Here is a 25,531-nt window from a genome sequence, read left to right as displayed (position 1 = left end):
GTGCACGCCCTATACATCATCACCATCCGCTGAGGACTGTTTGCTTTGATGGCTGGCATTTCAGCTCCAGCTTTGAATGCTGAAATTTTTCCTTCTGACCTCTCTCCTGAAAATGACCCACTAACCCACCAACACTTATTATCCAGGGGAACAAAAAAATACCCACTGTTTATAAGCCTGGTTAAAAAGCCCAGTCTCTCTCTAGTAAAACACAGAACATTAGATTCAGCTTCATGGTTTCTACAGAGCAGGAGAATCACCCAGGAGAGGACAGAAACGGTCACCTTCAGAATTTCTTTTGAAGGATAGAATGGCCAGGGGAAAAATTACTTTTTGCTGGTGAATCTGGACAATGGCTATCCCTGTACAGGATGGACTCCAACCAGACTTCATGACTTATTTTTTTCCTAACCAAATTGGATCAGAATCAGTTTTTTTTTTTTTTTTTTTGTTTTTTTGTTTTTTGGTAATTTAAATTCCCAATGAATTTAAAGTTTACTTTTATGATCTAAGCCAAAAGAACAGGAGAGCAGCTGTCCTGCAAAAGTGGTTTCCAGATACACAATTTAGTTCAAGTTTAATGTGGCACCGGATCCCTGGACATGACCCACAGGCAGTTGTGATGAGGGTGACACATGCATTTGGGCCTCAGCTGTGTGGCTGGCCCCTGTGGTAACTCGGGCTGCTGCCTCTGATAGACCTTGCCTTTATCCTCATTTCACCTTAGAGCCAAAATGAGCCTGAGTGATTTTGCAAGGTCTTTCCATGTACAAATTAAGCATGCAGCATATTGTATTGCAAGGATCTTTCTAACAGAACCACAGCCTTAGAGGAGATTCATTAATCTGCAGGAAATTGTTTTTGGTCTCTGCCTGGCTAAGGGAGGACAATTAAGTCAAAGGCCTTTCCGTCTGTAAGATGAGTCTTGTGGGCCTAGAAGAGATCTAGATAACATTCCTTTGGCTTCCTAAGCAGTAAAGCTGAATCTTCCTTCTGTTTTGTTCGAGTGCCCCTGAATATGCGAACACCAGCCCACTGCATTTTAAGGCCTTAAAACAGTTTCCCAAAGCATGTGCTAAGGCTTTTAATAAGTTCACTCTCTAGCAATGAAGCTGAATTCCTACCCAATGGCCGTCCTGCTTTCCATTCTCTGTTTTGTACAGTAAGAAACTGAAATACCTACCTGAAGTTCATTTCAAGATAGTCTGGGTCAGGGTATAGTTAATTGCATAATGGAAAGAACATGGACATTGGAGTCAGATAAACCTGTGTTGAGATCTCAGCAAAGTTCTTAACGTCTTAATTTTGGTGCCCTTAAGTATAAAACAGAGAAAATAATACCTATGTGCTAGGGTTATAATGAGGATTAGATGAGAGAGTGGGGATGGAATTTATTAGTACCTGGCACATAGTAAAGGTTTAATAAGTCATTGCTTATTGTTTTGTTGGTATTGCTTTTATTATTATTAGACTGTGTTGCACATATTTTAAATGTGGTACTTATTCGGAAAGGGTGGAGGAATCTGCTCCATCTGTGTGCCTTCCTTGCCTAAGGCAACTTCTACTTCAACAATTGTGCATGTGCCGTGTTCCAGGTGGGGAGGATACAGCAGCTGCTGAGTCAGACACAGTTCCTGCCCTCATGGAGCTTACATGCTAGTGGGCATGAAGGGCAGTAATCAAATAAACACATAATACAGTTTTGGAGTGATAAAGGCTAGGAGAGAAAATGAAGCTGGGAAACTTGCTAGAGATGATTGCGTGGTCTGAGAAGCCCCTCTGAGAAGGTGGTGTTTAAGCAGAAGTCTGAAAAATATGAGGGATCCAGCCACTCAAAGATGTGGGGAAAGAACATTCCAGACAGAGGGAGCGACGTATGGAAAGGCCTGGAGCTTGGTGAGTCTAAGAACAGTGAACAGTGCAGGGCACTTAGAGTGGAGTTGACCAGGGGCAGAAGGGGTAAGGTGAGCTCAGAGAGCTTGGCCATAAGGAGGCTGGATCTTCTGAGGGTGATTGGAATATTTTGAGCAGGGAATGATGTGATCAGTTCCTCTTGTTCACCCTTCGTTTAAATACTCAAGGACAGCAGGCTATTAGTTAAAATATTAGCTCTGACTTTAACGCAGCTGAAATAATGCAGATATTAGTTATTTTGTGAGTTTTTTTTAGCCTGTTTCCTGCAAAGAGAAACAGCACCTGCCCCCCACCCCCCACCATCTGAGATATTGGATGTAAAAATGCTGTATAAACTGTGCTAATTAAACACCGCCGATTGATTTGTGCAATAGCCGTGGTATTCCCAGGGGCACGCTCCCCAAATGGGCCAGGCCGGGGCCCCAGGGTTTAGACCCTACAGCTGGGCTCGCCAGTCCTCTCTTTGGTGCTCAGCCTGTTAGCCTTACCACCTGCCTGCTTGTCTGCCTAGGGGTCTGTCTTCCCAGATGCTCACGCACGCAGGTAGCACCGGTTACCCTCCAAATAATTCTCTAGCTGCACTGGGCATTGACATGGAAATAGAAAAAAAAAAAAAAAATACAAGAAGATGCAAGAGGGAAGAGACTCTTCTCCTGCAGCTGGGGAGGACCCCATTTGGCTGCTCTCTAAAGGTGAAGGTTAAAGTCACAGACCAGAGCACATCAGGCAGACAGTGACCTCGGAAATCAGCAAATCCAACCCCTCGTAAGACGAAATTGCTGCTCAGAAAGGTCAAGTGTCTTGTGCAGGGTCATACCAAGTTGGAGAATAACAATCCCTAGTCATAGTTCACGCCTCTGTTATCTATTCCATTAATCCCTTATCAGCATCTCTGCCTGAAATCTCTCCTTGCTCTATCTATATTCCACACCACTACCCGTTTTTTAAAAAAACCTCTAGTGATACTTCCATGCCTTAAGGAACAAAATCGGACACTTGGGCCTGGTCTATAATCTCCCTTTCTGGACTCATCTCCCACCATTGCCCCCCACCCATCCTGCACTCTAGCCACACCCGGGACTCACCGATTCCGAGACCAGCGTGCACCTCCCTGCCCTTGCACAGACTGGCCACTAGCTGAGAAGGTCCACCCCCTCCTCTTCTCTGTCCTCCAGCCCAGCTCCAACACTAACTCTTTTGTGTATCCCTCATCAGCAGTCCCCACTCTGCCCACCTCGCCCTTTCAGAGCTAACTCCTCCCTCCCTTGACTGGGCCCCCATTGTACTTTGAACATTATAGGGCTTTTCCATATTGCATCCTAATGATGTGTTGATGTTGGCTTCCCCAGCTCCACTATGAGCTCTGCACGAGCAGACCCGTCTGTTGTGCTTCTCTGGGTCCCCTGTGCCTAGTAGTGTTCATACCTTATAGGGACGTCAGTGCTTGCTGAACGGGCATGTGAGAAGATAAATGCAATTTCAGCGAATGTGTGTTTACCTTCAGCTTCTGCTTGGTGCTGAGAAGGTAACACGGAAGACTCATGTTCCAGGAGCACGATGCAGTGTACATTTATTAGAGACAGCAGAGGAGATAGGATGCACCTTTTCAGAACCAACTCAAGACCCGTTGCCAGTTCTAGCTCTAGAACAGGGGTTGGCAAATTGCAGCCTATGGGTCAGATGTGGCCCAGCTCTGTTTTTGTATGATGTGCAAGCAAAGAGTAGTTTTCACATTTTTTTAATGGTTGGTAGAAGAATCAAAAGAATAATATTTCATGACCTGTGGAAACTATGTGAAATTCAAATTTCATTTCCTATAAGTAAAGTTTTATTGGAACACAGCCGTGCACATTCATTGACATATTTATTATCCTTCGAGCTGCAATAACAGAGTCCAATAGTTGTGACACACTGTAAGGCACATAGAGCCAAGAAAATTTACTATCTGATTCTTTACAGAAAATGTGTGCCAACCCCTGCTCTAGAATGTTGCAAGATATATGTCTCTAAATTCAGACTAAAGTATAGATCCTTCATATCCACAGCCCTGTGAGTCAGTTCACTAAGGTAGAGTCTCCACCCTAGTGAGACGAAGCGTAATTGAGAAGCCAAGTGTGTCCTCAAGTTGTGACTACGGCCAATGGTATAAATACAAGGACACACACACCTTATACACTTGTTCTTTTGAGCCTATACGTATGTAGTTCCCCTGGCCCATGCTGTCCTCCTGTCCTCTTTCATCCTTACACTTCCCTAAAGCCCATCTTGCCCCAGCCCCCAGCTCGTACCACATCTCCTTTCAGAAACCTTTCCTAGAAAATCTGTTGTTCATCTCCTCTCCCCCCAACTCTTATCATCACCCAAGGCCAAGATCAGCTCTTCCTAAATCTGACTTCCCTTAAAAAACTATTTGAAAACAGGGGTTCGACCGATACTTGTACCCCAATGTTTATGGTGGCATTATTCACAATAGCCCAAAGGTGGAAACAACCCATGTGTCCATCAACAGAAGGATGGATAAACAAAATGTGTTCTATCCATACAATGGAATATTATCCAGCTATAAAGAGGAATGAAGTGCTGCTACATGCTACATCATGGATTGACCTAGAAAACTATGCTAAATGAAATAAGCAAATTGTGTAATTCCACTTATATGAAATATCAAGAATGGAAAATCTGTAGAGTCAGAAAGTAGAGTACAGGGTACCAAGGGATGGGGAGTGGGGGGGGGAAATGGGGAGTTATTGCTTTATTGCTTAATAGGTGCAGAGTTTCTCTTTGGGATGGTGAACAATTTTGCTAATGGATGATGGTGATGGTTGTACAACATTGTTAATGTGATTAATACTGCGAACTGTACACTTAACAATAGGTAAATGGCAAATTTTATGTTATATATATGATACCCACAAGCAAATTATGAATGCTGGAGCTTCTCACCTTTAATTTGGATTTGATAAATCTAACGTGAGGCCTTGGAATCTATGCTCTTAAAAAGATTCTCTTACGATTCTGTACCCAGTTTTATGCCCATAGCATATCATTTAGTGCTTAGGTATTGTCTGGTGCTGTTTGATTTGTGAGAATTTCTTTTTCACAAGGAAATTTGAAGCAACTCATAGAAGGAGATCCTGTCTTTTCTTCTGTTTCACCCCTTCTTCACCTGTAAATATATCTTGTCTTATGTCTTCTCAAAGCCTTAGATCTTATCCATGCACACAGCCTTCACTGAAGTCAACAGGGAAAAAAATAAGTCACTTCTCATGGGGACAGGGGAAAGAGCACTTCTCACTTTGAGGCAGTTACCCTCTTTTTTTCTGTTGAACTCATCAAGCTCTTGGAATAAATGAAAATCTATAATTAAAGAAAAGCTCTAAGAAAAGTCTCTGATATGTGGTTCTTGTACTTGGGCATGCAGCTTGTGCTCACTTTGCCTCTGTTGATATTTTGGCCTAAGAGACCAAATGAAGGTCCCCACTCTCCCTTTCCCCTCCTTCTGCCCCCTTCCCCGATTTAACAATAAACGCCCTAAGAAAAAACTCTGTTTTCTGACAGTGTTGTTAAAGTCTTTATTTACAAATGTTTCTTTCTGCAAATGGAGGGTTGCATTACTAAAAAGGCTCAATGCTTTACTAAAAAGGCTCAATGCTTCTTGATCCCAGAATTACTTCTGATTTTGTGCCTTCCTATTTCTTATTTCTCACTCAGTGACAAACCACCAGAGGGGGGAAGAAGCTCTGATCAACATAGATTGGAAAGGATTCCTATTGTTCTCTCTTTACTGCATGACAAGTGGATCCCTACGTTGAGAAGACTTTACAAGGTTGTGCTGTCCCTTTTACATTAAGCCAGGCTTAAGCAATGCATCATGTACCGCTCTTAAAAAAGTCCAATCCCTTGCCCCACTTCCTGATGCAGACTCTTGAGCTGGCATTTCAGTTTCCATAGGGTGAAGTGCTAAAATTTAGCTGCTGTACTCCTTGATAAACCGTGACTGTCAGAAATGAGATCCACTCTGAAAGAGGACCTATAATACCGTGTCACTAATTTGCTACTAAAAACCTAGTGATTGGGGATAGAACCTTGACTTGATTTTTGAAAAACTGTGCAATTGTGAAATTTTTGATGTTTAGCATTATTCTAACGTTGGGATATGTAATTACTACCTTTATTTTAATCAAAGAAGTAAAAAACATTACAGATTAAATTACATGTTAAATATAGTCTCTCGACTCTAGTAAAATTTGACAAGCAATTATGAGGCTCCATTTTAGCATTTATTACTTTCTTTATATGAAGTATTTGGGGGAGTTAATTTAGGGGTGCAATTTTAGGAAAAATTAGACACGCATAATAAAGATTTATATTTATCTCCATAAATATGCAAATGTTCGAATTTCTACCATTTCACTATTTCCATATATCCAGATGGGCAAAGGAATGAAGTTCAAAGGCACAAAAGGATTTCAGTGGTAAAATAGTGCAGACGGCCTGGCAAAGGCTCTCTCCTGTTTTCACTAAGTGTGAGGTGTTCCGTTATTCTTTGCTTTCGTTTGTCCAAACAAACAACTTGTTACATGAAACTGCCATAGAAATCTTTTCTGCTGGTAGAAACCTGAGATGGTGGATTTTTACAAAGGTCAAGGTGATCTGCCAAGACCAAATAAACAGGAATTCCACAACTTGGCTACAGAATGGCCTTCTACTCTTTCTGAAGGCCCTGCCAAACATTGTAATATTGGTACATAATAAACATTAAATAAAAAGGGGACAAAGGTGCCATGTTCCCGTCTTGCCAACCCTTTGTGTGTCTTTTATAGTTCTTAAATGTCAAAAATCTTCCTGACTTCTCCATGCATACATAGTACCGCTATATATGATAATATAGTGTGATATAATTGCTATCATATGGTATGGTATGGTATGATGTGGTATGGTGTGGTATGTCATGGTATGGTGTGGTATTATATGACATGATATGACATGGCCTAGTGTGACACCATACAATTTGGTATGGCATGGCATGACATGATATGACAGGATAAGTTATGCCATGTTATGATATGATATGGCATGGTATGATACAGGATATATATAGTATGATATGATATAGCAGGATAGCATGGTGTGATATGGTGTATATGGTATATATGATGGAACTTTGTAATCACCTCCCACTCTCTACTCTTTTGCTAAGTGGAGTAACTAGAAAAGGCTTATTATGGACTGTGTGCTCTAAATTCCTGTATGGGGCTGGATGCTCTGTTTCCAATCTATTCCTGCACTTTGCCATTCTCTAGAGCAAACTGGCCACCAAGAGCAAACCTCCACATCCACATCTGGCATAACTCCAGAGGTGGAGGTGTGGTAGGGATGGGTAAAGGTGCAAAGGGGGAAGGGAATGTTTTAAACACTCAACAACCACTTTCCTGGAGGGTAGGGTAAGCAGTTTCTTCAGGGGCTGGAGATGCATTTTTCTGCCTTATGCCCCCAAAGAGTCCAGCAGACCCAGTCCTCAAAAAGAGCCTGCCTGTCGCCTGCTAGCTCTCCCCATCTGGACGCCCGTGTATGTCCAGCAGGCACAGTCCCAGGGCATCGGGCCTGACTGGCCAGCCCCGGTGGCCACCAGCAGGCGCTGATGAGAGAGTAAAAGGAATCCAAGTAATGCAATGCCTGGGGGGTAGGGGGTGGGGGACAGGGAGGGAGGAATGCGGAGAGGGGATGCAGCACTCACTGGACGGTGAAATCCAAGATGTAGAAGCATTTCATTCATTTTAGAAAACGAACAAAGTGCTCCAGCTATCAGCAGCCTTTTCTTTTGTCTGCCAGAGGAATGCCCAAACTGGGGGGATGGAGGTGGGGGCGGGGGCTGGGCGGCAGTGGAGACAGCAGCGTCCACCCTTGACTTGTCTTCAGGAGTGTGGACGGCGCATTTCTTTCTGCCCCCTGACACTGGGAAATAAAGAGCGACTCTCTTGTGTGTAAGAAAAGCCGAGGCGGGGGCGGGAGTGCTGCTGATCAGCACTAGACTTGAACAGTTAGCCTCACTCTCACCACTGAGGTTGATGCATGTAAAATATAAGCTCCCTTACGCTGCTGAAGTGCTGGCACCCCGTGGTGTCAGGCTTGAGGCTGTAGAGGAGGGGTGTCACAAGGGTTTTCTTGAACTGCAATATCTGTGGTTCTTATGACTCATTCCCTAACCGGCCTTTGGAGCTTCTGGTCTCAGAAGGGGCAGTGAGTTTTGGCAAGAAGCAAGGCTCATTGCCCACCCAGAGCCTAGAAGTCAGAGGCCATCTTATAAGTGTTCCCCCAGCTTTCTAATCTGCCATCTCGGAATCTCTGTATGTTGTCATATATATACAGATGCTCTGAATCTCCTGAGCAGTTCCAGCCACTACAAGAAAAAAAAAAAAAAAATCCTTCCTTCTTACCTAGAGCTCTCCCTAGGACTCAGCTCCCCAACTGTCCCCTCTCATTTGCATCCCTAATCTTTCATGCCCTGCTGCTGTCTGGCTGTAAATTCAGTTCTCCCTTATCCTAAATAGAGATCTGCGGTGCCTTGCTCACAAACCTGGAGGCCAGAGCGTTGTGGAATTCAGAATGTTGCAGATTTTAGAGAAGTTATTTAGGGCATAGACTGCATATTACAAAACTCCTCTAGGGAAACTGGGGGCAGCACCCCATAAGCAAACTCATGTTTCTGCAGTCCAGTGTATGAATAGTCATACCAAGTCCAGTAAATGAAGAATAGTCATCACCCCAGGACAATCCTGGAGTGGTTTTGCTGCCAAGTGAGTTATGCACCCATGTTTAATTTTTACATTCCATAATTGTGGATAAGTGAGCCCGGACCATGAACACATTCTCTATTGCTTGCTGGGTCTGCCCTTTGCCACTTCTCCTTCCGCCCCACCCCATGCCAAGCTCGCTTGCTCGCTCTTTCACTTGCCATGACCAAAGAGCAGTCCCACGTGCTTGCCTCTCACCTGGGCCCCAGGCCTCTGCATCTGAGATCTGCTCCATTGAAAAGCATCCATGCCAGTGCTTCTCCAACTCTCCATGGTGAAGGACCAGTGCTTTTTGTCCCATCCATCATGAACTGATGGTTTTGTAAAGCACGTAAAACTGAATTTCTAGAAAGATGAAATATCAAAAGACATACATGATGGCTGCACAACATTATGAATGTGATGAATGCCACTGAATTATATGCTTGAAAATGTTAAGACAGCAAATTTTATGTGATGCGTACTTGATGACAATAAATATTTTTAAAATGACATACAAAATACAAGACTTATTTTTATTATAATTATTCTTGGAGTCACCAGATGTAAAATGACTTTTCCAAATTGCTCCAAGAATTTCGAAGTCCTTAACTCTGTTTCCACATTCTCTCTCTATACTGGTTTGGGACTGGTGTGTCTGCACATGGCACCTGGAGGAGCCTGACTTCCACAGAAGCCAGTGCCTCTTTTGGTTCCTAAACTCCTCTACAGCCCTGAGCTCCTGACAATATCGACCACCTCCTCTGTCTTGAAATGGTCTCCTGCTTCGCCTTTCATGGCAGTGAGCTCTGGTTCGTCTACTTCTCTCATCAGTCCTTTTCAGTCTTCTTTTCAGCTGGGCTTTCCCTAAGCTTCTGTTTTCTTTGTTGTAGTGTTCTCTCTTAGATAGCTCACTCTCTCCAATGACTGCCACTCTCATTTCTGCACAGATGATAATCACATCTCCTGACCTGAGTTCCGAGCCCCAGACTCTCATTTCCTCCTCTGTGTGGACTGCACCCAAATATCCCAGATGCACCTCACAAACTCATCATATTCACACACGAACTTCCCATGAAACAGTGTCTACTTCTAGCTATTCAATTTCTGCTCATGACACCACCATTCTCCCAGTCACTTGGAATCAAAAACCCCAGATTGAGCTTTGTTTCTCCCTCCCTCCTACTTTCCACTTTCAATCAGTTCGCCAAGCCACGTTGATTCTATACCCTCAATGTAAATGGTATAAATCCCCTCCTTTCCACCCATCCACTAATGGCACTAATGGAGACCCCCAACTACCACTCATAGAACCCCATCCCCTTGTCTGCAGTGATTGAGCCAAGGAATTGGCATGTTACCCAGAGAGGGTCAATCTGAGATTTTGTATATGAAGAATCTGGGAGAGAGGCCCTCTCTTTCTTTGGATTGTGAACTGTAAATGTATGCTTGGCAGTAGACATCTTTTCCTCTTTGTAGAGAGCTTCTGCATCAACAAAGAATGAGTTCACATACAAAAAGCAGCAATGACATTTACAGTGGAGAGAATGGAGAGAACCCTGGTTCCGTTATTTGTGCCCCTGGATCCAGCCACACCTGAAGTCTGAAGTCTACATTAGACAACACAGTTCATGAGACAATAAACATACTTTTTTGCCTAAGCTAGTTTGAATTGGGCTTTTTCCACTTGAAACTACAGTGTGTTAACTAACCCACTACCAGAAAGTCTGCTCCTAGAGGGCGAAGATGATATCTTGGTCACTTGCCACCCGTGTAGCACCAAATATAGGATCTTGAGGAGTCCAGGTACTCAGTCACAGTGTTGCATTGAATTCCCAGTTTGTCATCAAGGGACCAGTCATATGGTGAGATCGTATGTGAGAGGAGAGGGAGAGATGTCAGAAGGGAACATTTTCTACTGCACCTTTACTGGCAGCAACAGAATGGAGACTTGTGTATTAGGAAAATTTCAGGGCAATGGTAGGTGAGAGCATGGTGACCCAAATGAGAAGCATATCTAAACTTTTATTTCAAATTCATTGGTTTAGATCCATTAAGCTTTAACAATGAAAGGAAAAGCAAGACATTTTCACTGTTGTGTGTGGGATAGCAGCCTCGTGTCTATGTATATATTCATATAAATATTTATATTACATTTTCTTGCCAATTAATTTGAATATTAATCACTGCTGTGATTTAATTCATCCATCCTCCAAATACTTACTAATTACCCAACATAATGCTAGACACTGTGCAAGATATAAAGAGTAATGATGCACAGACACTGCCCTTACTTCTTAACTACCTATTACAGTAGCAGCCAAAGGGACTTCATGAAGATAAACTTGTATTGGGAAAAAAAAAGTCACACCGTAAAGTTGTGTAAGTTTCTATTTTAACATCATCTGGTTCTAATTTACTAAATTTAATGCTTTAGAGCTGATGCCAAAGTGCTACATTTGATTTATGGAAATACTTTAGCACATTTTTCCATCATGCTCTTGTACAATATATTTACCACCCTTTTGTTATGGTTAGGAAGATTATGGACCTTAAAAAAAACCCTCTTTACGAGCTTGCTGATATTTTATTATAAAATGCCATAAGATGGAATAAGAAGTCTAGTAAACAATCATATTGACTTAGGAGCATTCCGCCTGGTTAAATTTTTTTTTTCAATGTAACAAAGAGATCCATCTGGAAAATGGAAGTTAAAAAACCTTGCTTTGTGCCAAACCACTTCTCAGTGGAGATGGTATTTTTTTTGTTTTGTTTTTGGAGGGGGGTTGGGGGGGCGGTATTTAAATAGCAGTCATACTATGCTACCACTGCTAACAAAATAAAACTAAGACAGAAAGATGAAAGAATTCCACAGACCCAGACTCCCACCGTCCCAAAGAAGGTGCTTACAAAATATTCCAGTAAAACGGAATCTAAAAATAGAGATGTAAATACCTCTTGTGTCGGTGGCTCTGGCACATAGGTTAAGGGAATTACTGGGCTTCTTTCATTTTCCTATCTTCCCCTGATATACTCACCCCACCAGAGCTCCCAGCCCCTCAGAAGGGGCAAAAGTAAACCCAGCCAGCTTCCAAGAATGAACCATCTTTATGTGGCCTCCAGCTCTGGGCTTTCCCAGATTTTCTGGAATGGCAGCTCGGCAACTACCCCATGGCCTCTTAACAGAAAAATCAAGGCCTCGTGCCAACGTCTTCACCGTAGCTGCCCGGGCATGCTGTGGTTTAGTCAAAGAAGCCCGCCTCGAATTTTCAAAGTGGCTTGTAAAGCCAGCGTGTGTGCATTTTACTCCTGCTCCACCCAGGTTTTCCTTGCCTTACACGAAAATAGTTTTTCACTTTGTGCCCACATGAAAGAGATAGCTGCCTAGGAACTTCCCCCTCTACCTCATAACATTCTATTTCTTTAAAACAAGGAAGCCTCGTTTCCTTCAGATTTTAGACAAGTCTTAGAAATGAAAATTTGCAGCGGCCACGCCAGTCAAAACTTTTTCTCTCCAGCAGGTGATCCTCACCTCGAGTTATATGTCATGCAATTCAGGTGTTCACATGCATCAGAGTGGATGCGCTGTAACTGTCCAGTTTCACTCGCTAGCCTAAAACGACTCCCATGTCTTCCCACATCAAGACTAGCCTTTCGAGCTCCCCTTGAAAATACCCTACTAAGGAGTAAATTTAAATACAGAAAAAAAAAAAGGGAGGGGGGGTACACTATGATCTTTCCCCCTTCTGGATTTTTCTTTGGAATGCCTGGCTTCACCTCTTCAAGGTCCATCCATTCCTCCCTGGATCCTCAGTTCAAGTCCCACTTCCTTGAAAATCACTTTAACGTCTATTGATGGGTCCTTTTCCTGGATTCGTGCTGTGCTTATGGTCAGTTCCATCTGGCTTAGCACTGGGGTGATGGAGCCATTGTACACCACTCGTGAATCCCTAACAGCACCTTGTATGGTGGCAGGTGCCTGATCCTTGGAGAACAGTTGATCTTGGAGTAGGGCATCCCCTATTGACCTGGGCAATGGGAAAATTTTTTATTGAGGTATAATTCACATCCCATACAATTCACCATTTTAAAGTGTATAATTCAGTGGTTTTTAGTGTATTCACTGAGTTGTCCAACCAGCATCACTTGCTAATTCTGGAACATTTTCATCACCCCCAAAAGAAACCCCATACCCATTAGCAGTCACTCCCCATTCCTTCTTCCCCCAGCCCCCGGCAATCACTGATCTATTTTTTTTGTCGGGTAATAACAATTTATATACCTGGCCTCATGTATTTTCTTTCCCAGCACAATTCCAAAGTCTAACACAAACATTGGATCTGCTATTAAATTTTTCATATGTATTTAAAAGGATTGTTTGGGTCATATGAACACATACATACATGTAACACTTGGGAGGAGATGCAGAGTGATGATAACAACCACAAAGTGGTTATAAAATGTAGAAAGGGAAAGCTGAAGGTGTGTGTGTGTGGGGGGGTTGCTGATGATGCTTTAACAGGCTCCAGGAGAAAGAGCGAACTAAGGTCCATCAGAGGCAGAGAGAGTATATCCTTTGGTTTTGCCACATGGAGATCTTACCAAGTACCAGAGACACTAAGCACGTTATTTAATCTTATAACAAACATTCACGTGCGCATAGTGATCGTACCTTCTAGATGAAGAAACTAATGCCCAGGGAGGTGTCTTGCCCAGGATCAGATGGCTAGGATTTCACCTGGGCTTGTCAGCCTTTTGATCCCATGTTCTCAATAACTTCCTGCTATTTCCTTTGGGCATCGTGGTCCTACAAATTCTGGAACCGGTCCCCCCTTCCCTCCCAAAGTACCCTGATGAGGAAATTGCCATTCTATCAGAAACATCCAGAAGGCAGGCTCTGGTATTCTAAATGTGTATCCCCTTGGAAAACAGCATGGACAGGCAAGGGCCTCTGCTGTTCTGGTGGGCTGCTCAAAGCCCCAGCATCCAGGGTCCTCTGTCCCTCGCTGATGAAGCCATCGGATTCTATCACAGTCCACTGGCTAGTCTTATCCAGAAGCAGGAGAACTGTCAGGCGCTCAGAGCCAACACTCTGGGTCAGGCACTAAGTCTCCCTGATACTAGCGTTCCTCTGCCCTTTCCCCGGTGCTGACAACTTACTCCATGGGTGACGGAGACCCCACCTTGGTCCCGGGCAGTGGCCCAGCTGCCTGACGACAGCTCACCCTAACACGCCGGCCTCTGAGGCAAGATGCTGCCGCAGTGTATTCTCAATCTGTTGCCGACTCCCTGCTCTCTCTTCCACCTCAACTTTAAATATTGATGCTCCCCAGGGGACGCCCTTCTCCATCTGTTTTCCCACCCAGGCGGAAAGCTTCTATCCGCTGACAACTCCTATATACATCTGGCTACTGAGCATCGGCTCCTGGTTGTTCATAGTCACCCCAAATTATGAGCTCCCCACCTCTCAGGCCTTGTTCACCCTCCAGCGATCCCGAAAGAGGGCAGCCCCACATTTCAACTACCTTCTCCAGTCAGGAGCTGGGAGTCTCATGGTCAATCACCCATCCTGTTTTGGGTGCTTCCCACACATCTTTTGAACCATTCACATCTTCCTGTACTGCCCTGTCTTATAGCTTAGACCACTGCATCTGCCCCTTTATCATACAGCATCTTCGTGCGGTTTCCCTGCACCCACTGGGGCCAGAAAGAATTTCAACAAAGGCAAATCTGATTATGCTATTTTTCTGCTTAAAGGGTCACATCCTATTTTTCTCTAGAAAAAGCAACAAAACAAAACAAAATAACAGTCCCTAATGTGGCTTCTAATTGTGCTTCCCAGACTCCCTTATGCACCTGAATCTGCTGAGGCTCTTGTTAAAATGCAGCTACTGACTCTGTAATGGTTGGGGCCTGAGAACCTGCATTTCTATCAAGCTCCCCGGTGATGCCCACGCTGCTGGTCCACAGACCTCTCCGTGAGGGCCAGGGACTTAGAAGACAATTGGGCCTCTGCGTAGCTCTTTGGTTTCAACCCTTGCAACTCTCCTTGTATTCAGTGCAGCAGCCACAGGCCTTTCAGTTCCTCAAATGCAGCCCATTTTGTCCCAACCCAGGGCTGAGAGCATTTGTACCTCCTAGCTTTTGTCAAGGTTCAGGATCATCTGAAATAGCACTTTCCCATATCACGTTGGACTTCCTGGTTATATGTCCCCACAGCACCCTCCTGCAAACATTCATCACACACATTATTTCTTGTTCCAAATCAAGCTTTCTTACAAAGTTATGAGCTCATGGGAGCTTACTTCCTCATTACTGAGTTGAGTCCATCCACATAGGAGTGCATTCATTTATTTATTTTTTTTCATTCGGTACGTCCGCAAGTCATTCAACAGATATTTATAGAATCCTGTTAATTGGACTATGAGTGAGAGAAAACCCAAGAGGAAGGGGCTTAAACAAGAGAGAAGTTTATTTTCCTCTCATGTATTAGAAGTCTGGAGGGAAGCCATTCAGTGCCTCCTATTTTGCTGCTTTGCTGTCCTCAGGGCCCCTTAAGTTCCAGCCATCACATCTTCATTCCAGCCAGTGAGAAGGAGGAAGGGGGTGAAAGAGGGTGCCTCCTTCCTGGAAATCACACCTTGACCCTCTGCTCACATCCCATGGGTCAGCCCATGGTCACATGGCCACAGCTATCTGCAAGGGAGGCTGGGAGGCTGCAAAACAAACTGGGATTCCATTGCCAAGAAAGAGGAGAGTGGATGTTAGAGGATGACTATGGGTGTTGGCCACAGAGCATACTGTGTAAATAGGTACAGTAGGTCCTTAGTAGCTATTTGTTGAATGTGTACATGGCCAGACTTTGCCTGCCTGTCAGGAAAACTCTCTGCTCATGCCAGACAGTCAAACTGGGTCAGCAGCTTATACATGGCATCTCCCTCCTCCACCCTGGTGGCTATAGTCTGTCTGCTGATGCAGGCTTTCTCCCAGCTCCTGCTGCAGGTGTGCTTTCCTGGGGTCTGCCTCTCTGCCATGTGCTGGGGGCTTGGGGTAGTGAAAAGGGGACCACAGAGGCTCCTGCCCAGGCCAGGTCCTTCTCTGCTGTTTCCAGTCTACAGCGGCAGCCCCTGGGTCGTGACTATTGGGTTCCCAGGTGGGCTGTGAGCCCTTGCTCTGTCTGTCACTCCACACAAACAGAGGCACCGAGGCTGGGTGTGTTCAATGGCTTAGCCAAACCTCCTCCCAGAGAGAGGGAGGGAGGACAGGCTGGGAGGAACAGAATAACAGCCCCTACTGTTCTTCCCAATTGCCCCTGTCCTTGGAGTGGGAGAAGAGTGGAAAATTCTGTGGCTGCTGGCCCTGGACGAGAGTTAGAGCCCCACGACAAGCACAGTAGCCAAATCCTAAATTTAACCTGACACACTGTGAAAACAAGACCATCGTATGCTAGCGTTGCTGGAAGCTCCACGTCACCTTCCATTAGTTTCTGTCACCTTCCATTAGTTTCTTTTGCAGGGGGCCTTCCAACATCTCTCCCTGCCCTCAGCATCACAAATGCCAAAGGAACACTCCCCTGGGTGTCCCTGACACCCAGAATGAGGAGCGAGGGGCTGCTAATTGCCCAGAATCACATTCCAGATCTACCAAGGAGGGTTCTGCTGCTGGGCCTAAGGCCAGAGAGCCCTTTGGGGTTCTCTGCACCCCACTGAGGTGGGGTCACTCCTCCCAGGTCCCCGAGAGACCTGTTCACAGAGCCCAGCTGCAGTGTTTGAGCTTGACAGTGAGTGTTCCCTCTTTGAGGTAAGGGCGTTGGGGAAGGCAGTGTGACTTTGGTTCTGAGTTTCCAGCAATGCACTCAGCACCCCACAACTCCCCTCTCATTCCTCTCACCAGCCTTCAGAAAGCTGTCCCACCAAATGGCAGCTTTGGTATGATATGTCTGTCCCTATAGATGCTTCTGAGCTCAATCCTCCCACCTCATACAACCGTTTCTGCCACCATCCAAAAAAAAAAAAAAAAAAAAGTTAACCCAAGGATTCTACTATTTTGTCATTGTTCCTATTCTATATTAATGTTCACTAATGATAATAACGACAACCCCCTTACCCTCAAGATAATACCTGAGGGTTTTATCTGAGTAGCAGTGTCTCTTGGGGATCTGCATCTTAAATTGTTTTTAATACATAAATGTATCAAATTCAGGACAGTGTCTTATAGCAGAACAATTGTTGAACTTGTCCTTCATTTTCTGATCTATACTGCTGAGTTGTGTGATTTTGAATGAATCCCTTCACCTCTCCAGGTTTCACTTTTCTTAATTTGGGAAAAGGAAGTGGGGTTAAAGGATCTCTAAAGGGCTTTTAGACGTTCCCATTCCATTCAAAATGTCCATTTGCAAATCAATTTAACAAGGCTCCATGCCTGGAAGCCCCTGGTTAACAATATTAAAATAGTGCTTACTAGATTGGGGAATAAAACCACACACCTGCAAATTCCTTCCTAGCTTTAACGCTAATCTTCAACTTCCAATCCGTGTGCCATATTTTAATTTCTCCAGGCACTGTGCCTGGATTTTCCACAGATGGAAATATCTATGGAATTTTGCTGCTAGAAAAAGACTTAAGGCGACCATGGGGTATGGAGTAAGCGGCCCTTTGTTTTGGGTTTTAAAGAGATACAAACTACAGTGGAAAAAATAAATCCAATCCTATAAAATATAAAGCCCTATAAAAATTGATTGTCATCTCATTCTCTCAATTGTAAGTCTTAGAAATGGAAAAGTTCATTCAAACTTAACTAATGAAGTCAACATCACACTAGTGTTTCTGGAAAGAAAATGCTTTTAGGGACGAATAAGGGAGTCTGTGGTTTCATTTAGATCACCTTTCTCTATCTCTTTATCCTCTGTTCATGGGATACCTATGAAGAGGACATTTCAGAGGGCTTAAGATTTTAGTATTACACAGATAGGGACTTTGGAGTCTGGAGTAGTTAAATGAGTTCATATCCTTACTGCAGAGGGAAAATGATAAACCCTTTCCTTGTAGAGAAGTTATGCCCTGAAACACTTTCAGCTCTCAAAGTTCTCTCTCTTCTCTCAGTGGGGTGGAGACCCATATTAAGGAGTCCATTTTGGAAGTGAAAAAACTGAAACCAGCTTATTTTCTTGCAGAGTAACTTGATTCCAGTTTTGCCTGCTTCTAATCCAGTGTTCCTCTCTCCTTGGGTTCTTTTCCATTGACCCAGGGCAGGAGCTCATCCACTTTGGGGATTTACGAACAATGCTAAAAGGAGGAAACAAAACAAAGCAAGGAAACAGACATGGTTTAACTGGGGAATGTGCTCCTTTTTCAGGGGTTTCTAAAAAGAAATGGCCCTTGTGCTCCGATTGCCCCCAGAGTCTTTGACTAATTTCCTCGTGGCTCAATTACGGGAGGCTGCCATGGCTCTGCCCTGTCTCACAACTTGGCATGAGTCTGTGTGTGCATGTGTGTTTGCGGGGATGAAGGCAAAATTTCTCCCAAACGTCTCCTTTCCCTTAACTTAAATGCTTCACAACATACCACGTGCTCACCTGTGTGCTCTTACGCTCACCCACAGTTCAAAGCCTGCATTTGGTTCCGTCTATAACAGATTTTGTTTTGCTTTCTCCGTGTGAATTAGAGCTCATATCTTCTCTCCCCAGGCCTCATAGACTCCATCTGCTAGGTCTTCGTTGGAAGGCTTAGCAATGGCAGTGATGGCCTGTCTGGAGACAGCTGGTATTCTTATTTTCTACCAGCACATCATGACCCATTGGGAGGTGAGAATGTAGATGAAGGCAAAAACCCAAAAGGGCTTTTGGAGGCTCTAAGAAGGTACTGTTCAAGCGAGGGAGCTGTAGGTTCCTACGGAAATATCTGAACCAGCTGTAGGGTGTTGCCTACATTGTGGTAACTCATTTATTATCTCAGCTTATTTTAAGGCCTCACCAAAACTTTTGCTGATGTCATTCCCTGTGGGTAGGAGTTGACCCTTCCCTTCCTTTTAAGAGAGTAAACCAAATTAACATATGCACATAGGCACACCTGCCCCAACCCTCATCTCTCTCACCGTCTCTCTCTTACACACACACAATCACCAACACACACTAAAACTTGATTCACTGCAAATTGGCATTAAAGACCCTGGAAGTTATGGTTGACCTTTTCCCAGGCCCCCTGAAGCTTCTTCTTCTGTGGCCAAAGAAACACTATAGAGATCAAAAAGGAGCTACTAATAAATGGACATCTTCATTCCATGTCACTTTCAATTATATAGTTATGTAGAGTCTTGTGCACATGCAAAGCATTTATTATCCTCATATGCATAGTTGGAAATGGCGAAAGAGAGGAGGGAAACTAATTCCTAGCTTGGTATTCCTGTAAATTTCAACAGAGATGATTCTTTTGGAAAATTGGGCTTGAGCAAATGTCTTGGATGCTTTTTGATAGTCGCTTAGTAACAAAGCATTATCTTCTGGGGAAACAGTAGGAATGCTAGAGTGTTTAAGCTTGCCTTCATGATCTGAGATTCTTGGAATCAGCTGCGCCACAAAGAAGCCAGTCCATGCTCTTCCAAGAGCTTCTAGACAGGAGCAGGTTACAAGCCAAAGAAGGTACATGGACCTTAGTCCTAATAGGTTCCTCTCTACTGTCTCATCGAGGAAATGTGCTATCTCGCTTTTGTCCCATTCATGCATTTGGACAGTCATTTAAAGGGGATACCTTAAACTCACAAAACTTGTCAAGTCAACCTGAGTTTTAATTCTTGTTAATAAAATAAAAGTATCCCCTTGCAGGATTGTTAGGGAGGAAAAGATACAATGAAATCAAACAGACTCCCCAGTTGTAGGACTCTGTCCCCTCCCATTTCAACTGCAGGGAGTAAGTGTACTGCAGCAGTTGATGTTTCTGAAGATAAAATTTGATAGGGGTATAAGTGTCTTTCTTCACTTTTATTTCCTCCTGCTTGAAAAGATATATACTTCCAAGAAAATCACTGGAGAATATATGCCTTTTTCCCTTTCCCTGCCCCACAGGTGCCAGGGCAAATTCATTTGTGATCATAAGTTAAATCCTGAAGCTTCACATTAATTTGTTTAAAGTGTTCAAAATTGGTTTCTACTTTTCAATTTTTTGGCTTTTAACGTAGAATTTTATGTGTGGGAAAAAATGCTATTGTTTTGGAATTTAACTCTAAGTCTTCTATGGGAACGTTATACAAGCTACCATCAAAGTCCATTCCTTCTTTGTGGACATACTAGTCAACAACACAAGAATACTTTAATTTGACTGTAACATCATTCTAAGGATTGTGTAAAAGGAATAAAATAGATCCAGCACCTGCCCTTTAAGGCAATAATGATTCATACTGTGCTATTACAGGCCATAGACGAGTAAACATTGAGAAAGAATTATTCACGCCTGATCATTCTGTGCTTGTATTAGTTTTTTTTTGTGTGTGTGTGCATTGTCATCTGGAACCACCAGTTAATATCAAAGCCGTTTGCAAGCGTATCTTAAAAAACATGTCTTTAAGGTTTCAGATAAAATACAAGTTGCCCAGTTAAATTTGAATGTCAGAGAAACAATGCATAATTTATTATCCTGATATGCAAAGTTGGAAATGACAAAAGAGAGGAATATTTGGGTCATATTTCTACAAAAAAATTATTTATTTATATGAAATTCAAATTTAACTTGGAATCCTGTATTTTCATTTGCTAAATCTGACAACCCTATATGCAGAGAGAAAAAAAAAATGTTACTACCATGGCAGCTACCTGGAACAGAGAACAAATCCCATAGGGCCAAAAGATGGAGGTAACTTACTGAGAAGTAGAAAGCTCACTACATACCTAACCCCACTCCCCCAAAGAGAGAGTACTTCTTCTCTTCTGCATTCTTCATCCTCTCTGAAAAGCCTGAGAGGCTGGAATACCACTAGAATTGGTGCTATCTTAGAGTTGCTACTTGAGATTGTTCCCTATCACTTGAGCTTTGAAGAGTGGCTTTCCAATTTAACACATATTTAGTAAGCACCTGCTACCTGCAGAGTGTTATCCTGGGCTGAGTCTCTTTTCTCAAGGAGTTTAGAGTCCAAAGGGAAAGACTTAACAGGGATACCACTGATGCTACCTCAAGGCAAAGTGTGAAAAGACACAAATATTGTGCTACAAGATCCCAGAGAAGGACGGAGATTCCATGAGGCTCGGGAGATCAGGGGAGAGTTTATGGAGGAAGTGGCAGGTGAACTGGGCTTGGCAGAGAAAGAAGGTTCTCAGTGGGCAGGGAAACAAGTCGACGGCTTCCCAAGCTGAGAGGATGGAACAATCAAAGGGACAGAAATCAGAATGTGTGGCCAGGTAGAGTCTCTCCTCTACACGAGGAGGGGATGATTCACTTGTTGGTTCTAGATAGGTATTGAATATCAGTTAACAAATTAATGTAAAATTACAATTATATAAAGCACTATGAAGAAGACATATGTGGTGCCAAAGAAGTGCAGTGTACGGAGAATGACCTAATGAGGGACATCTGACAAGGCTTTGGAGCACTGAGGTTGGAAAGAGAAAATAGAATGTACTAGGTGACAAGGGGTGGTGAGGGTCTGGGAGGAAAAGCATATGAAGCAGATGAAACAGTAGGTACAAATGGTGGAAGGAAGGAGGGGACACTGAAGGAACTGAAAGGAGTCCAGTGTGTTTGGAGCCCAGGGAGAGTGGTGGGAAATTATGCTCGAGAGTCAGGTAGCAGTCGGAACCATGGAAGACCTTTTGGGATCTGTTAAGGAATTTCCTCCTAATTCCCAAAGCTTTGGGGAGCCGTTATAAATAATTAAGTAGGATGTGACATAGTTAGATTTCTTTGTGAAGGACCCATTTGGGCAGCTCTGGTGGGGAGAGATTAGATGGGGGTTGGGCAAATGGCTGCGAGAAGACCAGATAGGAGGCTACGGCAGTAATTTGGGTAGGAGTTGAAGGGAACCTATATCTCCATCTCATCTGATAACATTTCTGGTACACATTTGGAGGAATCCAAGAGTAGCACCCCAAGGCCTCCAGCCAGCATACCAGGAGAGCACCTGGCTCCCAGTGGCCCAGCAAAGTAACAAGAATTCCAACAAGTCATTCTGCTGCAATTTGGCTAAAGGGAAGTAGGGCATGGGGTAGCATAACTGAACTCTGGCAGGTCAGGAGAGTCCTGAGGGAATATTCCAAGCCTCAGAAGTTTACAGGAATTCAGGCTGACTCACAAGGCCATTGGACTTGACTCTTCAGAACCACCTCTCCTATGCCAAGCACATGACAAGGTGGAGCCCCAACTGCTCGAGCTGGAATCTTCCTCTTCAGAGCTTCAGGGCACTACCATTTTTCTTCTCCATTGGTTCCTCTCCTGTCAGGGGTGCCTGTGGCAGGAGGGCAGACTAGTTCTATAACTCTTGACAAACTCTTGAAACCTCTCCAGCTGACACTAACCCATAGGGACACCTCTGTCGTTGGCTGTGTTCTCTGAACAGTGACCACATGGTGTAGGAGTTGTCTTTTTCATAGGATTCTTTGATATTTGGCACTTTTATGTGCTTGCCATAAACTCTGTGTATTCACTAGAGCCCTTGTAGTATCCTTTATTCTTGATAAATATGCACTGATTTAGATGACATTCTATCCTTTGTGCAAAGTCAGAGAATCCCCATATGGATCGCATCTTGCTGACTGATCTACTTTCAGGCACCTTCCAGCTTTACTCCAGGCATTGCTCCACCTCTGGGTAGCTGAGGCACATGCTCATGAGTGTCAAGAAATAAGGCTAAATTTATAAGTGTATTGGGTCACTCTGGTGCTCAGGTCCTGGAAAAATGCAAAATACAGCCATTGGACTTTTGGTTTCAGACAAATACTCTTTTTAGGGCTCTTAACCAAATCTTGATAGAGCTTAATAGATCCCTCTAAATGGTGTAGCCCAGAGTTTCTCAACCTTGGCACTCTTTACATCCTGGGTTGGATACTTCTTTGCTGTGGGGTCTGTCCTGGACATTTTAGGATATTTAGCAGCATCCTTGGCCTCTACCCACTAGATGCTGGGTGCACCCACCTCCCAGTTGTGACAACCAAAAATGTCTCCAGACATTGCCAAATGTCTCCTTAGAGTACAAAATCATCTCCAGTTGAGGATTACTGGTGTACTCCACCCTCCTCATTGAGCTCCTGGGACAACTAAGATGGGGAGAGGGAAGGGGACTTTCTGAGCGTCCACAATTACATAGAGGCAACCCTGGAATGAGTCCTCAGGTCTCTGGAATCCTAGTCTGAGTCTGTCTCCAGAGCTCAAAAACTAGACCATGTTTCTGAACTTTGCTTCTTTCTGCCAGTGTCCTCTCAAGACACCACTCCTTCCCCCCACCCCCAACTCTTTTGTTCTAAGGGCCCTCTTGCTCCTGAGGTCTGCCTAGAAGCACCAAGAGGCTTGCAGTGCTGAATTCCACTCCAACAGAGATCCAGTCTTAGGCAAGACTGTAAACAGGATGAGGACCGAGGGATTTTATTTATTTATTTTTTGCATCCCAGCAGCCCAGTTTGGCACTGGGCACAAAGTAGATGCTTTGTACGTGTTGCTGATTTTTTTTTAATTGAGTGGTATAAAAGTTTATCCTGTTTTATCTTTATTTGTTCCCTGCACGTGGACAAGTGCTCTTATACCCATGCTTTTAAAACTGACTCTCAGAGCCTTCATTCACATCAAAATATAAACAACTGATAATAGCCTCAAATGATAACTTTCTATAGCGTTGGACTATCCTCCAAGAGGCAAAGGCCAATGGACATGGGCTCTGTTGATAGAGTCAGGAGTTATACAACTGACTGCACTCTTGGAGTGTACAACTACAGACCCTTTCCAAATGAACCATTTGAAACTGAAGTCCAAAGTGATAGGAGACAAACTAAAATTCCATCACAGCATCCCTTAGCACACACACAACAGTTGGTTTCCTGATGTAGCTGCATTTTTATAGGACTCAGAGCAGTAAGCTACTGGGCCCTTGAGGGTGACATTTGCCCAGCAGGGAGGCTCCAGGCCATAACCAGGCCACCATTTGCTTGCACATCAGCATTTTCCTTGCAAGGCACCAAAGGGAGAACTGGGCACCAGCTCCACACACCCCCATCCCCCATCGACTCTGCTGTGGAAGGTGTGAATGCCCTTCTCTGAAACTTGGCTTAGAGCAAGCCTCCCTTCATGATCTAACATGTTTAGTATCGAGAATTTGAAGGGAAGTGGTTTTGTAGGTTTTAATGCTATTATAAAATTTAAGTTTCGGGTCCGGTCCCTCTGCCTTTGATCTAAAGAAGCATTTGTGCTACTGGGCCTGCTTTGGAAGCCAGCTCTCCTTCTGCATGCATTCTTCCCTTATAATCTCATCTAAAGGTTGTAGTTTCTGGGCCACAGGAAGCCATGCAAGTGGGAACTGCACCTGTACTGCCCTCCTACAGTCGGTGTGAAGCTGAGCAAGGTCATTAAAAATCCCTGAGCCATGTCCATCCAGGCCGGAGGACACAAAGCTGTGAACTTTTCAGAGCTGATAATGCCTCAAAGCAAGGGGAAGCTCGTGGAGGGCTGCAGAAAGATTATTTATGACTTCATCGCTTTCTGACATTACAGATGTCATTTCAGGGATAAGAGGAGCTAGAAGAGCTGCAATACGAAACCAGAAAAAGCACACCTCATTGCTCTCTGCTGGCACTCGGTGCTGCTGGTGTTTTCCTTGGGAGTCCAGGGGAGCTGTGTTGTGCAGGATTGAGGGAGGACTGGAAACATGCCATGCCATGGACAGCTCATGCAAAGGAACAGGTCGTGACTTGCAGGTCAGGAGGGAAACCTGCTTGACCTTTCTGCTGTTCAGGTGGTGTGGCCCTTCCTCTCCTCACCCAGTGACCCAGGTAAGCTAAGAAGCCTTGCAAAATCAGACCCTCTGGCAGCAGACAGACTCCTCCCAGTGCCTTTTCTCTGACCACTATGCAGGATATGCTATAACAGCAAGTGAGGGCAATCCCGGGAGACTCTCTATACTGGGAACTGGTTTCTCTGGGACATTCTGCAGTTAATCTAAGTGGAAAGACCTTTTGCCCCCAAAGGCTGAGTTGGAAGAGGCACAGAAGTGGCTGCTCCAAGTTTTTCAAAAAGCAACTAATTTCAGATTCCTATAAATTAAGCATCTGACCATACCCCTGAAAACATAGCAGGACTCGACAAAAACTTGATGGACCTTGAAGATGCATTTTAGTCTTGTACCCCCAAGCCAGTATCAAAAAGGGGAACTACGCACGAATGATCTTATTAGTAGGTATAATAATTTAAATCTGAGAGCTCTAAGCTTGTGGTATTATTAGCAAACTTGACTGTTGTATAATAAAATTTTGTTTGTATGCTCTTTATTCAAAGCAAAAAAAGATGTCCTACAAAAACAAATGAGATACTGAGGTCTGTAACATATCCTTCCCCTCTTCCTGGAGTTAGAAAACCAAATCACATCTTTAGGAATAATCAGCAGAATTTCTAATTCTCCTAATAACAGATGTAATTGTTGTAGTAAGATTAAATAGCCAAAATATTAACTGGCTATTTTTACATCCAGGATAAGGGCCTTGGGGACAGTGCTTGTCAGAGTGAACCTTATGAGAGATCCAGTTAGGTGATTGCTTAAATGATATGGTATAAAGAGTGCAGTGATTCACTGCCCCTTCAAAACAAATAATCAAACACCCAAACAACAACAAAAATTACCATAGAGACAAAGTTTCTTCACCACTGCTTGCCTCAGTGTCA

General features: G+C 43.9%; 1 protein-coding gene across 4 annotated transcripts in view; it reads right to left on the bottom strand.

The window, feature by feature from the left end:
• The window catches only part of NEDD9 (neural precursor cell expressed, developmentally down-regulated 9), a 181,582-nt gene that overhangs the window by 46,789 nt on the left and 109,262 nt on the right, over positions 1-25,531 (bottom strand). The gene's annotated exons all lie outside the window — the stretch shown is intronic.

The sequence above is a fragment of the Choloepus didactylus genome, chromosome 7 (genome assembly GCF_015220235.1).
Source record: "Choloepus didactylus isolate mChoDid1 chromosome 7, mChoDid1.pri, whole genome shotgun sequence".
NCBI lineage: Eukaryota > Metazoa > Chordata > Mammalia > Pilosa > Megalonychidae > Choloepus > Choloepus didactylus.
The sequence above is the reverse complement of the archived record's forward strand: the minus strand, read 5'-3'. Positions and strand labels throughout refer to the sequence as shown.